Consider the following 12,375-nt stretch of genomic DNA (forward strand, 5'->3'; position numbering starts at 1 on the left):
GTACACTTTTCTCGGATGTTGTTTAAAATTTCGCTTTCGCTGCTCTGTGTTGGGCCCCTTTCTGTATGCCCCTGTGCTATGCTCTCGCGCGCGCTACATAGAATCCCGTTTCTTTCCTGCGTGTTGTTCGGTACGCGCTGGTTGCTGGTATACTACTAGCAGACCGGAGCACTAGAGCACATTGCTTAGAGGAGCGCGCGCGCCTAGCTCGAGACCGAAACCTACTCTGAGCGGTGGCCGATAGGCGCTACACAATACACACACACCGCGGTCGAGAGTTGCTGATTAGATGAAATAAATTCGCCTAGAGACTCTTTACCACACTGCCGCATTCCTCGGCTGCCGCCGCCCGGTTTGCACCGCTTCGTATCACTATCTCCCCATTTCCCATTCCTGCTTCTTGCTTCAAACCGTCTTTTGTCTTCTTCTCATCGTACCGGGTGGGGGAGGGTGTTTCTCCCATTCGAACGAAGCAAGCGAATACACACACGGCACGGCGTTTGCGAGCGCGTGCTGCAGAGAGCGAGAACGCACGATAGCAGTAAGAAAAGAGGAGCAAACACGCGGAAAACCGAGAGAGTGAGTGCCCGAATCCACAAGGTGGGTGGTGAAAGGAGCAATGCTGGAAAAGCGGCACACAGCAAGGAAAACAAAAAGAATATTTTCCACCGAGAAAAGTGTGCCAACGTAGGGGCAAGCGAGTGGCCACTTGTATTGCGCTTTCGCTCTAGCGCCTCTAGAACGAACGTCCGAAAAATAAACATCGCAAAACGGATAAAAAGGAGAAAGGGAGAGTGTGTCTTTTCGATGATGTTTTTGCGCCTCCGTTTTGCATGCGGCAACTAATCGGTCTGGGTAATTTTTTGGTATTTCGTTATTTTTGAGAAAATTCTCTGCTGTAAATTACCATACCGCACCCCTTATAAAAGTGAGGAATTGATTACAAGCATTATTAATCCACCCAGAACATGTTACGAACAATGTTGCACCGTATAAACACTTGTGCCAGAAAGAGAGCGTGCACGATTCAAGCAAAAGGTTGAATGTTTATTTTTCGAAGCATTCGATCGGTGTGTATGAACGCATGTATGTGTATAATTCATCGCATGACAGGCCGCGTATACACAACACTGTTCCACACAGTTGAGAGAATTATGCATAGAATAAATCGAGCAATAGTCAGCCAAATAATTTTGGTAAATTGACCCGGAAAACTCATTTAATTTCAAGGAGATTGAACATTCGATAATTTACCCATTTGATCCAGTTTGATTTGCTAAAATAGATGATTACGCAAATGTCAATTTCCCTTAATTTAATTTGTTAATTTTTTTTATTCAATGAGCCTCATACGGCCCCTTTGAAGCTTAGATATAAATATACATTTAACACGTAGTTGATCGCACAGAATGAATACAATTTAAGTATAAGAAACGTATCAAGTCAGGTTCAAAACTATCACCAACAGCGTTAAACCCTTGGCACAGGGATAATAACGAATCAGAGGAACCGACGACTACGACTGCGACGTTCCTAACTTCTTCAGCAGGCCAGTTTACTTAGTGGTAATATCAGCTCAAGCTGGTCGTGAAAGCTCAACTTAGCATCAAGGAGCACTTCAAGGTCCCTGACACAGCTTTGGCGCACAAGGGCAGATCCGTTAATGGCGTATTCGAATAACAGTGGGCTGATACGATCGGTTGCAAAGGTAGGACCGCATCCAGGCTAGCACAGGAAGACCAAGGACTTCAAGCCTAGCGAAACGAATTACATGTGGTACGATGTCAAAAGTTGCTTTGATATCCGTATATACGGCACCTGTTCTACCTGAAGGCCGGCATCAATAGTCCTGTGGCAGAGACTAACGAACTCCAAGCGGTTGGTGGTGGTTGAGCGCTTGGGGACAAATCCATGTTGAGCCTCACTAATGTAATTCGAGGCAGCAGCGAGAAGCGATTCATACATTAGGAGCTCAAATATCTTAGCGCAGGCGCAAAGCGATGTAATGCCACGATAATTGGATGCGTTGGATTTATCACTCTTTTTGTAAATAAGGACCATCCACGAGCTTTTCCAGCAGGAAGGATAAACATCTAGTCGCAACGGTTCACGAAAAATCGCATCCAAAATTGGTGCGACAGCGGTGGCGCAGTGTTTCAAAATAGATGGCGGGATCCCATCAGGTGCAGGAGTATAGGAAGGTTTAAGCTGGTCAATCGCCTTCAAGACCAACGACGCATCAATCGACGGAAGATTGGGGACCATTGCATCCATTGGGATATTAGACAGGGCGTTTGCAGTTTGCTTCTGGTCCACGGCATCAGGAAGCGGCAAAGCGCATGGCGAAAATGTCGCAAACTTCGGTAGCCGTGTTGCCATAGCGTCCATTGTAGCTGACGCAGCTGGGAAAACCAGAAGATTTCCGTTTGGAGTTAATAAAACTCCACAGAGCGAGAGAGTCGATATTGAATTGATGCTACCAGAAGTTTTAATGTCACAAATAGGCAAATATTATTTAACACAATTGCTAAATATTCGGCCATATAACATGTGTGTAAACACGAACGTGTAACGGACACTTTAGCCGCTAGGTCTTGAGGTGTCATCCTCTCATCGTAGAGGGCCAAGAGCGATACCACTGTTCAACACGACCAGTCCGCTTTATCCGTGGCGTGTTGAATACTCGGGACGGTACCAAACCGATCACGGATAAACGAAGGCGTATTGTGTATGTTTGTGATATTCGATGAAGACTGTGCTATTTAAGGTAAGTGCTTGGATTTTTCTTAATTTCCAAATGGTTTTAGCTTGTTTCACGATAAAAGTGAGCCCTAAAGCATAGCGAAATGCAGGTTCAGCGAGGTGTGCAGTGAATCAGTCGAATTAACAAGTGTGCTTTTGTTGGGTGAACGAATCGCTTCCCGAAAAACGAGCATGGCAGACTTTACTGCCGCTAGAATGAATGGCTCGGTGCAGTCGCTGTGCTGTGTAAAGTTTGTTGCATAGTAATTGTTTGAAAGCTATTTTTCTTTACCGCTAAAAAATAAATGCATCTAGGCAAGGGGTTTAGTGTGTTAAAATTGCATCTGCCGCACACGGCCCTGTAGCATGTGTGTGGCATGGAAGCTGTGGAAACGAAATTTAAGACGCAATAATTTCTCAACCACAATCGTGCACACAGGGCCGTGAAGAGCATTATATTGCAAACCCTTTTTCTCGCAACCTCCCATGTTACTACGCCACCATTACAGTCCGACGCGGACCCGGAACATGACGGCTGTCGCTTTATGCTTGGTCATGTTCGATTGCAGTGTAGGAAAATTGGCAGTAAATCATGCAAATTACAATTATATTCTGTTGCTGTAGCCAGAATATTCCCAATCGCTTGACAAAAAGGCATACACACACACACACCCGCTACAAGTGTCCGTCTAATTGACAAATGAAGGAAAAATCGAAATGCAAATATTAATAACACAATCATGAGTGGGTTAATCGGGAAACGGGAAAGTAAGGTTAAAGCACGCACACACCATTTATTTGCTGTATCCCGCAAGACGAAAAAAAAGGCAACAAAATGGTACCGGAGGAAAAATTCTGGAAAATAAGAGTTGTTCCCCCCGCTGCGGACCGCCATTTTGTTTTATGTTGGCTTTGTTCATTTTCGGAAAATCAGCCATCGCAGCAGGCGGCGGCGACATAGAAGTTGTACACCGTGCCTGCGTTCGAGATGTGTGCGTGTGTGTTGGTGCGTATTCTCTCGATGACTGCTGCGGCTGATGGACGCGCGCTAGTGTGTGTTGGTTTTGTAGGTTATCAATTCCACGAGCCCCGTTCCCGGTTGTGTGCGTGCGCCCGTAAATACTATGCTCCTTATGCTGTGCGCCCGTTTGTGTGTATATTGGAGTGCCTCGTTTCGATGTGTGCTTCCTTTTTCTTATTGCTTTTCGCCTTCGCGCACTTACCATACGGTGTGTGTTGTACGCGGACGTTATGAATGTGTGCTTTTTTTAGAGTACACTTTTTTTTGGAATCCATAAAAAGGGGTAAAAAGCGAAGGGGGTTGATGGTAAAGCAAACGGCCGGTGGATCATATTTTTTTCTTGCGCGGCTTCGTTTCATTGTTCCCCGAGGCGCGATGGAAATTGTTCGACGAGGGCGAAGGCGACTAAGTATGCGATGGCATATATTAGTAATGTTGATCCCAAGCACACATACTCGCACGAGTTTGGATCGTTAAAAGCACTGGTTGGCACGTATACCACCACCAAAAACACGAACAATTCTCTGCGCTGCAGCTGTGTGCGAACGCAGCCAACGCGATAGAGGATCGGTCGGAAAACACAAATATCTCAACGCGCGAGTATAAGGCGCATGTGCGAGAGCGAGACGGAACGTGACATTTTACATGCCGCTCATTTTAGTAGACAAGGTTCAAGCTTCCATTTCATGGCTTTTCACGATTGACGCGATTTGACGCCATCATAGCAAGCATTGATCAAAATTTGCTTTTTCTCCCGGAATGGCAAATGTAAAAGCTGTCATCGGCCATTGCAGTGATCAGTGTGGGATGATGGTGGTTAGGTTTTAGGTCGACATTATTCTGAGCAGTGTGTTAAGAAGATACTTAGTGCATTTGTAATAAAACAAGGTATTTATGGTGTGTAATATAAAGAACTCTCCCAACTTTCCATAAAGATCACACACGGAAGGATCGGAATGGCCTGCCCTTTTCGGCTGCCTGTGTGTGTGCGTACACATAGATGTGTGTTCTTGGTACAGAGCGAGCACTGGAGTCCGCGACCTTTTCCTCTCCCTTCTACTTCAGGTTCCCGGTGGGCATAAACGATCAGAAAATAGATAAGCTTTCCCTTTTTTCCTTCCAGGCCTAATTTCCCTGGGATCTCTTCATATTGCATCGCTCGCCAAGAAGGTGAGCCCTATCATCATCCATTCGTTGTTGCCGTGTGCACCCCCCTCGCCACACACAGGGTGTCATCAAAAACGGTTTTTGAAAAGCGAAATGGAGTGCGCATACTCGAGCTGTAGATTCCCCCCTGTGGCATGTGTGTGTGTGTTTAGTGTTCACTGTTCAATCCGCGCAAAGGAGGCAACGCCGCGAATATTCTCGCTCTTTCGCTCACATCACACCGAAGGCTTCCACTACTAGCTACTACTTAGCATAATGGATGACTTTCCCCCCGCCTGACCGGATCGAGCCCTTGAAGCATATACACACACACCCACAGCATGCCACTTCCATCACAATTCTACTCTAATTGGTTATGATGAATGTGTGCGAAAGATCATCGTTAGCTCTTCTGCCCATGTGCGACGAGAGCGCGCGATAGGGAACTGCAGGAGGCTTCACAGCATGCATATTAGTAGTAGTAGTCAATCGATCTTTCCCACATATATGTGTATGCACCATAAGGGCCCACATTCTCGCCAAAGGAAGAAACCTTTCGGGCGAGGTAGCATTAGTGTAGCTCTAGTCCTTCCTACAGAACCTCCACACACAGCGCAAGATCTCGGGGGAAAAACCCTCGAACGAGAATGTTCTTTTTTTAGAAACCATTTTCCACACCCTCTCCAGTGGGGCATCTGCTGCAAGCCTGCTTCAAGATCGGGCACCCGCGGGAGGTTTGTTGGGCGATCCACTTTTTCCCCCCGTCTCGTGGCCACGCCGTGTGTGTGTGCGCCTGCGCCCGATGGAATGTTGAAGCGACGCAATTTCCTGGGCTTTTCTTCTTTTCGTTGGGGTTGGGCCGCCCGGTAACTACTGTACCTTGCCGAGATAAATCACGTACCCCTTGAGGGGGGGGTGGAGGGGGAGGAAGCATATGATGAAAGCATCCCTCTACTTGGTGCCTTCGCCTTGTTCTGCTCCGGGGGGGTCTTTCTCTATCTCTCTCTTTACGGCCGGAGAAAACCCGGCGAGTTGAGTGGATGCTGAAAGTGTATAGGATGGTGGTGTGTGCCACACGATGATGATGATGTCATCTTTTGAGTCAGTTCACAGCGCGCCACCGGCAACATAGCTTCACCACGGAGCCCCACCGGGCGAATCCGGAGAACAAGGGGAAGTACAAGGTGAAGGAATTGAATGATATACCGCGAACGGGAGGGTGAGAGGGCGGTGGAACAGCTTTAGCAAACTCAGTTTTATGTGCGCCATTGAACGACACTACCAATACCCAACAACCCCCCCTCCCACCACCACCCCTGCTGGGTGGATCAGGAGGAGGGCAGACAAGGGCAAATTAAGGAAAAATATGAGTGTGTACTCTTGCATATGTGCGCGCGCGGCTCTTGATGAAACGCACGTCGCAGCGCGCGCGCACACACCCCGAAAAGCTTACGGCGCAGAGCACACACGCCTTACCTTTGTTTTTCAGTTGCTTCTTTGCCCTTCTAAGACGGGCTGTGGGTAGTTTGACTCGTGCGACAAGAGGTGGTGGAGTAGGTGATGATTTTTTTTTTGCTTCTTCATCATTATTATTATTGGTTCTCGTGCTACAAACCGCCTACATAGATGTGGGCTCTCTTGTTAGTGGAGCAGTCAGCGCACGCGCGCACACACACACACACGCACATACGCAAGTTCATGCTGCCCCGCTGCTAACAGTTGCCCTTTTTTCCGGCTTGTGGTTCTCGACAGCATACTTTTTTTTTTGCTGTTTTCTCGCTGCTATATGTGTGTGCGTTTGTGTGAGTAATGTGCGCGTGATCGTATGCGCGCGCACGTACGTCTCAATGGAATTTGCCTGCGTTCGATTAAATATATGGGGTGTGAGAGTGTGGGAGGTTTTACCCCCCTTCCCAACGCCCTTCTCTCTCTCCTGTCCGTCCAGGGGTGGAAGGAAAAAGCCCGCAAAGGTAGGAGGAGAAGGGGGGGGGGGGGGGTGGAGGCACAGGAAGAAGGAACATAAATGGCAGAATGACGACGTCAACTACTAACCGTGGCTGCTGCTCCCTCTCTCTGTTTGCCCGCCATCAGACTTACCTTCCATGCGTCGTCCGAACGCGGGGCAGTTTTATGTTAATAATGTGCGCTACTCCCTAACCCCTCCCGGTTGTGTCCCGGTGTGTTGGGTGCATTTTATGTGTATGTATATATGTGTATGAGTGTGTGGAGTGGTGGTGGGAATGTGCGTTCCCCCAAGAAGGGAGCAGATATATTTGAATAGGGGTTGGTATTGGTGGAGCTTATCGTTTCGTGAGCGCGCGCTCTCTCACTCTCACTGCTTGATTGGTGTTGCTAGTCAACAACAACTTTTAGCCACCCTTGTTTTTTGTTGCGTTCCGTTCTTCCCCATTTTCAGTGAGGAGCCTTCCGAATCGGTTCGTCTTGTTTTTGGTTGTTGTTGTACAGGCACACACTGTAGCTTAGTAGTAGCAACAAACGAACGAGCACAGAGCACCGAGAGCTTCAAATCACTTTTGCTCGCTCCCCATCAGTGTTCGACAGGGTGGTGTGTTGTGGGGTAAGAGGTCGACGGAAAGCATCATCATGCCATCATGCTTGTCGTTCGGTTTTTTGGGTGGGGGGGCGGGATCGGCAAGCATTAACTGACTAAAAAAGCGAACCCCCTATTTCCGCCCTGCCCCATATTGGGCCTCTGTTGCCGCGGGGTCCGCCTTAAGTAGGCCGGTCACTTTAAACGGCTGACTGAGTTTACTTCTCGAATGATTTTTTGTTTGTTTCGCATGTTATGTGTGTGAAGAAAAACAACACCTAACCCCTACAGGAACACGCATACACCCGCGGGGTCAAGCATACTTCTTCCAAACCTTACCAACACAATCTCGCATCTGTGTGTTCCCAACTACCAACCCTCCTCCATACGAATTCGCTGTGTCTACTGCGACTGCCCGTGTGGTTTTCGATCGTTGCGCGCGTCATGCTCTCTGGAATGACGATGTTGAACCTTCCCCTCCACCTTGTCACCTCCTTCTGCTACTGCTGCTCCATCTATTCCCCACATCGATGTTGTTGCGGGTTTCAGTGTTGCGGATGGGCATCATCATCATCATCATTGGGATTGTGGTACGCGGGAAAGACCCACATACACAATTATGGGTCGTTCTTGAATTAGATGAAAACGAAAGAAAAAAAAAAAGGAAAGGAAAAAGCCCACCGAAAGCGTGAGTGCTTTGGTGCTGGTCTGAGTTCCTCCCCCCGATCTCCACATCAATTCTCCTCTGCGCCCCTGTAGTATATGTTGTCTATGTTGGTAGGTCTATGTCGGTGTGAAGGTTTCGCTTGTCCGCTATTTTGATATTGGGACTTGGGGATGATGTGGTGGTTTCTCTTTCTTCCATTCTGGATGCTAAATCACCAGGCGCGCATCGTATGTGCCCATCACTATTGAGCTCTGTTTCGCTTTTTATTTTGTTTTTTTTTGTTGGAGGATTTCTGAAGAATAAGCACAACGACATATTTCGCTTTTCACATTGCTGTTTCATAAGTTGACTCTCTTTGTATGTAAATGGAGAGTGTTATTTCTAACACGACAGGTTAATTACAACATCTGCTGTAATTCTTCGTTGACAAGATGTACACATATATGCGGTATTAGTTTTTTTTTTTCGAATTAATTCCTATATTGTATGATGCTCAGCATCACCATCATCAGACGATCATTGGATTGATCAATCATTACTAGAAGAATTATGTACAGTGAGATCTTTGCTGGCTTACGTCAGCCTTTATTTTTGACGTTTACACATGAATTGATATTTTGAAGATCCTAGAATTGGAATGTTTGGAAATTAGATGTCGAATCGACTTCATGCTTTTATAAAACATGAACACAAACAGATATTTCTAGACGAGACATGTGCTAAATGCATCTCTGAGATTCCAAAATTGAACTTCTAGGGATGGAAGTTGAAAGTCTAATGAGCTTCAAGTTATATGCACTTGTTGCGACGAGATACGGAAGATATTTTCATCTTCCTCAAATTTATGTTGAGGGAAATAGGTGAACTTCTAAGTTGTGAGATCCTCATGGATTGTGGATCATGGATTACATTAAAGAAGAAGAAATCTTCTAAAGTTGAATTAGTTAGAGTTGTTGTTATTGTTAAGAGAGATGACTATTTTCATCGTTGTGTGCTTGGAATTGCTCACGTTTTGTAGTCATTTTTTACCATTTTTGATTTGTGTTGAAGTTTTCCCAATAAATGACTCATATGTTGCTGATGTTGCCTGACGTCACCCGTTCTGTGGATATGCGATGGCTTTCGTCTACTCCTTTTTTATGACAAATTCTGTTTGCAATTCCCTGCTCAATAACATCTTGAAGCTAAAGTGTGATGATAGAACTCAGCTTCAATGTTGTTGCCATTTGTCTAACTTCTAAGTCATCCAAGGGCACATTTTGTCAAATGCCAAACATAATTTTGGTGACAGTTGTGCTACTGTGCGACACACAGTTTGATGGTCGTTCAAGTGTAATATGTTGGTAACATGGTGCTAGAAACAATGCCTGCGCGCGCTCTACATTGCAAATCGATCTCCCACCGCGCGCGATGGTGACCGAGAAGAGGTTCTCCTGCCCGAAATGCCCTCATGCTGAGGGTCTGTGTGGGTATAATTAATTTTTTCGCATAGCAACCTTCGAAAAATCAGTGGCGCTCTTCTCCTTTCAATGTCACAGGCCCCACACCGGCGCTACTATGCCGCCGCGTGCGATGGTGAAGGCTTCAAAGGCACCGTGTGGAGAGCATATAGCAGAAGGTTCGACTCACCAAAAAAAAAAAAATCCCCGAGCATACAACCGACGCGGCTGCACGGCTGCTTTAAAGATTTTAAATAACACACGTCTCGCGCTCTTTTGTGTGTTTTAGCGCACACGTCGAGAGGAGGAGGGCGCCCCTATCTGGGCCGGATTGTATCTTTTGGTTTTCGAAGCACGCTTCTGCTGGTAGCGGTCGTTTCGGTGAATAATAATGCTTCTCGTGCTGAATGTGTGTAGGATGCATAGAAGGCAGAACTAGAATTTGCTTTTGGTGAAAAAAAAAACGCAGTTGCAACATGCTCTGTCGCTCACGATCATTGCAGTGTAATCTCTTTTCATCTTAAAACCACCCCTCACCCCATCTACATTTACTAATGCGTGGGTTTTTGCTGTTGTCTAGCGGCAGGAAGAAGGACATTATTTTTGCTGGAATCTTTTTTTCCCAGAAATGTTAGCCACATTTTAATTGCCCACACACACTACCCCTGCGCCCTCTTCTCGAGATGCGAGAAAGCTTACTAATCAGAAAAACCACACAGCCTTTTATGCTACTACTGTTACACTCGTTTTAAATGCGGCCCGGCAATGTATTTCGCTGGCCAAAGCTCTCCTCGCTAAAGTGTAAGTGTGTGGTATCTTGGCGGCAAAGTAACGTACAGCACGTGGAATGACACCGTTGTGTTGCTGCTTGCGCATACAGTGAAGGCACATGCTCTCGTGAAGCGCGCCACACACAATTCGCCCTTCCCCGCGATTCGTCCACAACACAATCGGCCGTATCGGGGAAGGGGGGGGGGGGCGCATAGTTGTGTAGTGAGCTGCAAAGGAAGTTGACCTTGAAGTGTATAGTTGTTGTGTGTTTGCATGTTATATTTATGATTATTTTACATGTACGTACACTGTGTGCCCTCCCTCCTCCCGCTTCAACGGGTTTTATGTCGTACGGTGGGGGATGGTGGTGATCAAACTGAGGCGCCTTTCCCGTTTGCCACCGCCTCTGGTGGTTGGTGACTTTTTTAACCTGTTTTTCCACCTCGAATGATCTACAATAGCGCAGCGTTCATGCCGTCCGGCTGAGGAGGGGTTTTCAATGTTACTAAGCAGTTTCCCAGTCATCGAGACTGACTAAACATTTAAATATTGCTTATTCTAAATCCAGCATTTTGTCTGTACAAGACTCTGACTATAAACAAGTAGGATTCGTCGCCTCAAAACTAGCAAGTTTGTGCGCGGAACAACTGATGTAAATTTCATGTCAATTTTGAGGTTTTTGAGAATACTGAGGATTTTTGGACAAAATGTTAATTGGGCAGGGACTGCCATTCGGTTCATCGTGCGATCAGCTTAGATCATCGGATTTAATAAGCTCTATTCATCAAGAATTGGACATGATGAACTGAGAATTACTCCTTCTTGTACTATCATCCTTAGAGTTCCTGGAAACTAAAAAGTTTAGGTTCGAGAATTTTCAAGTTCTCACTCAAGTAATGCTGTCTATACTTGAGACAAAGACTCAGACAAAACAAGAACAAATAAGATCTCGTCTCTTACGCTAGCAAGTTGTGTGAAGAACAACTGATGTAAATTTCAAGTCAATTAGGTTTGAGAATTGTGAGGATTTCTGGGCAAAACGATTTTTTTGTAGGAACTTTGTCCAATTTCTTGGTATGTATGTATGAAGCTTCAATGTTTGCCACAAATTTCTTCATGAATTCATAACGAAAAATATTCTATTATAACTGCCATAATGTTAATTCATTAAGACTGATCATCAGAGCAGATCAGATCATCAGAGTATTGAGGTCTGATCTTCAGGAGTTGAAAGTCCTCCTCCCTGTGAATGGTAAATGCCCTAATTTCCTGCACTAAAACAGCGCTAATCTGTCACCCAAGTCCCAGGAGTGGTAATAAATTCCACCAAAGCTCTCCACTGTAAGCAATAACTCTGAAGGTTGCTCTGAGGTATGGACACACAAATGTGTTCCTTCTAGTGCAAAAAAGCTGAGTTCTCTTATCCCTTCCCCCCCACCCGTGTGTATTGCCGCACATTTGCATTAGCGGCAGTGCAAAGCTGATCGTTTTGATACACATGAACAACCACCACCCCGAAACCACCCCCACCATCCCCCTCGACGAGACATGTATGCACCTTTTTCTCGTACCTCGCGTACACAGAGGCTAGAGATCACTCGATCTTTCCGAGTCCGAGTGTATGCTGTTGCTGCTTTTTTTTGCGACCGATGCCTGTGTGATAGGCGTCATAAAAACATCGAAGTACCTGGAGGGGCGGTGGTAGGGGGTTGTTCTATGCTGATGGCACTAATAAACGTTGGCAGAGGGCAGGTTTCACTAGCGCGGGGGGAAGCAAATATTCACGGCGGCGGGAGGAGAGGGAGGGGGGCAAAGGTGTTTGTGGAGAGGTGCATTTTGGCTCACGGCTAAGGCTAAACATGACGTTTTGTGTGCCTGGCTGTGGCGGCGGGGTATTAGTTAGCTTGCCCCCTTCCACCTTCCTCTCCCACCCCCGAACCCTCCAAAAAGGGTGGGAAGAGGACCGGGGGACGACGGGGCGGGCAAGGTAGTATGACCTTCGCCCAGCATTAGCGTGTTATGTTGTTTGGTTAATCGG

At 46.5% G+C, this 12,375-nt stretch overlaps 1 protein-coding gene across 1 annotated transcript in view; it reads left to right on the plus strand.

The window, feature by feature from the left end:
* The first annotated feature begins 2,671 nt into the window (after window positions 1-2,671).
* LOC128304321 (longitudinals lacking protein-like) overlaps window positions 2,672-12,375 on the plus strand; it is an 89,071-nt gene continuing 79,367 nt past the window's right edge. Inside the window, exon 1 of the mRNA XM_053041497.1 lies at window positions 2,672-2,767. The gene's annotated coding sequence lies outside the window, so the exon portion shown is untranslated. The remainder of the gene's footprint in view (window positions 2,768-12,375) is intronic.

This window comes from Anopheles moucheti, chromosome 3 (assembly GCF_943734755.1).
Source record: "Anopheles moucheti chromosome 3, idAnoMoucSN_F20_07, whole genome shotgun sequence".
NCBI lineage: Eukaryota > Metazoa > Arthropoda > Insecta > Diptera > Culicidae > Anopheles > Anopheles moucheti.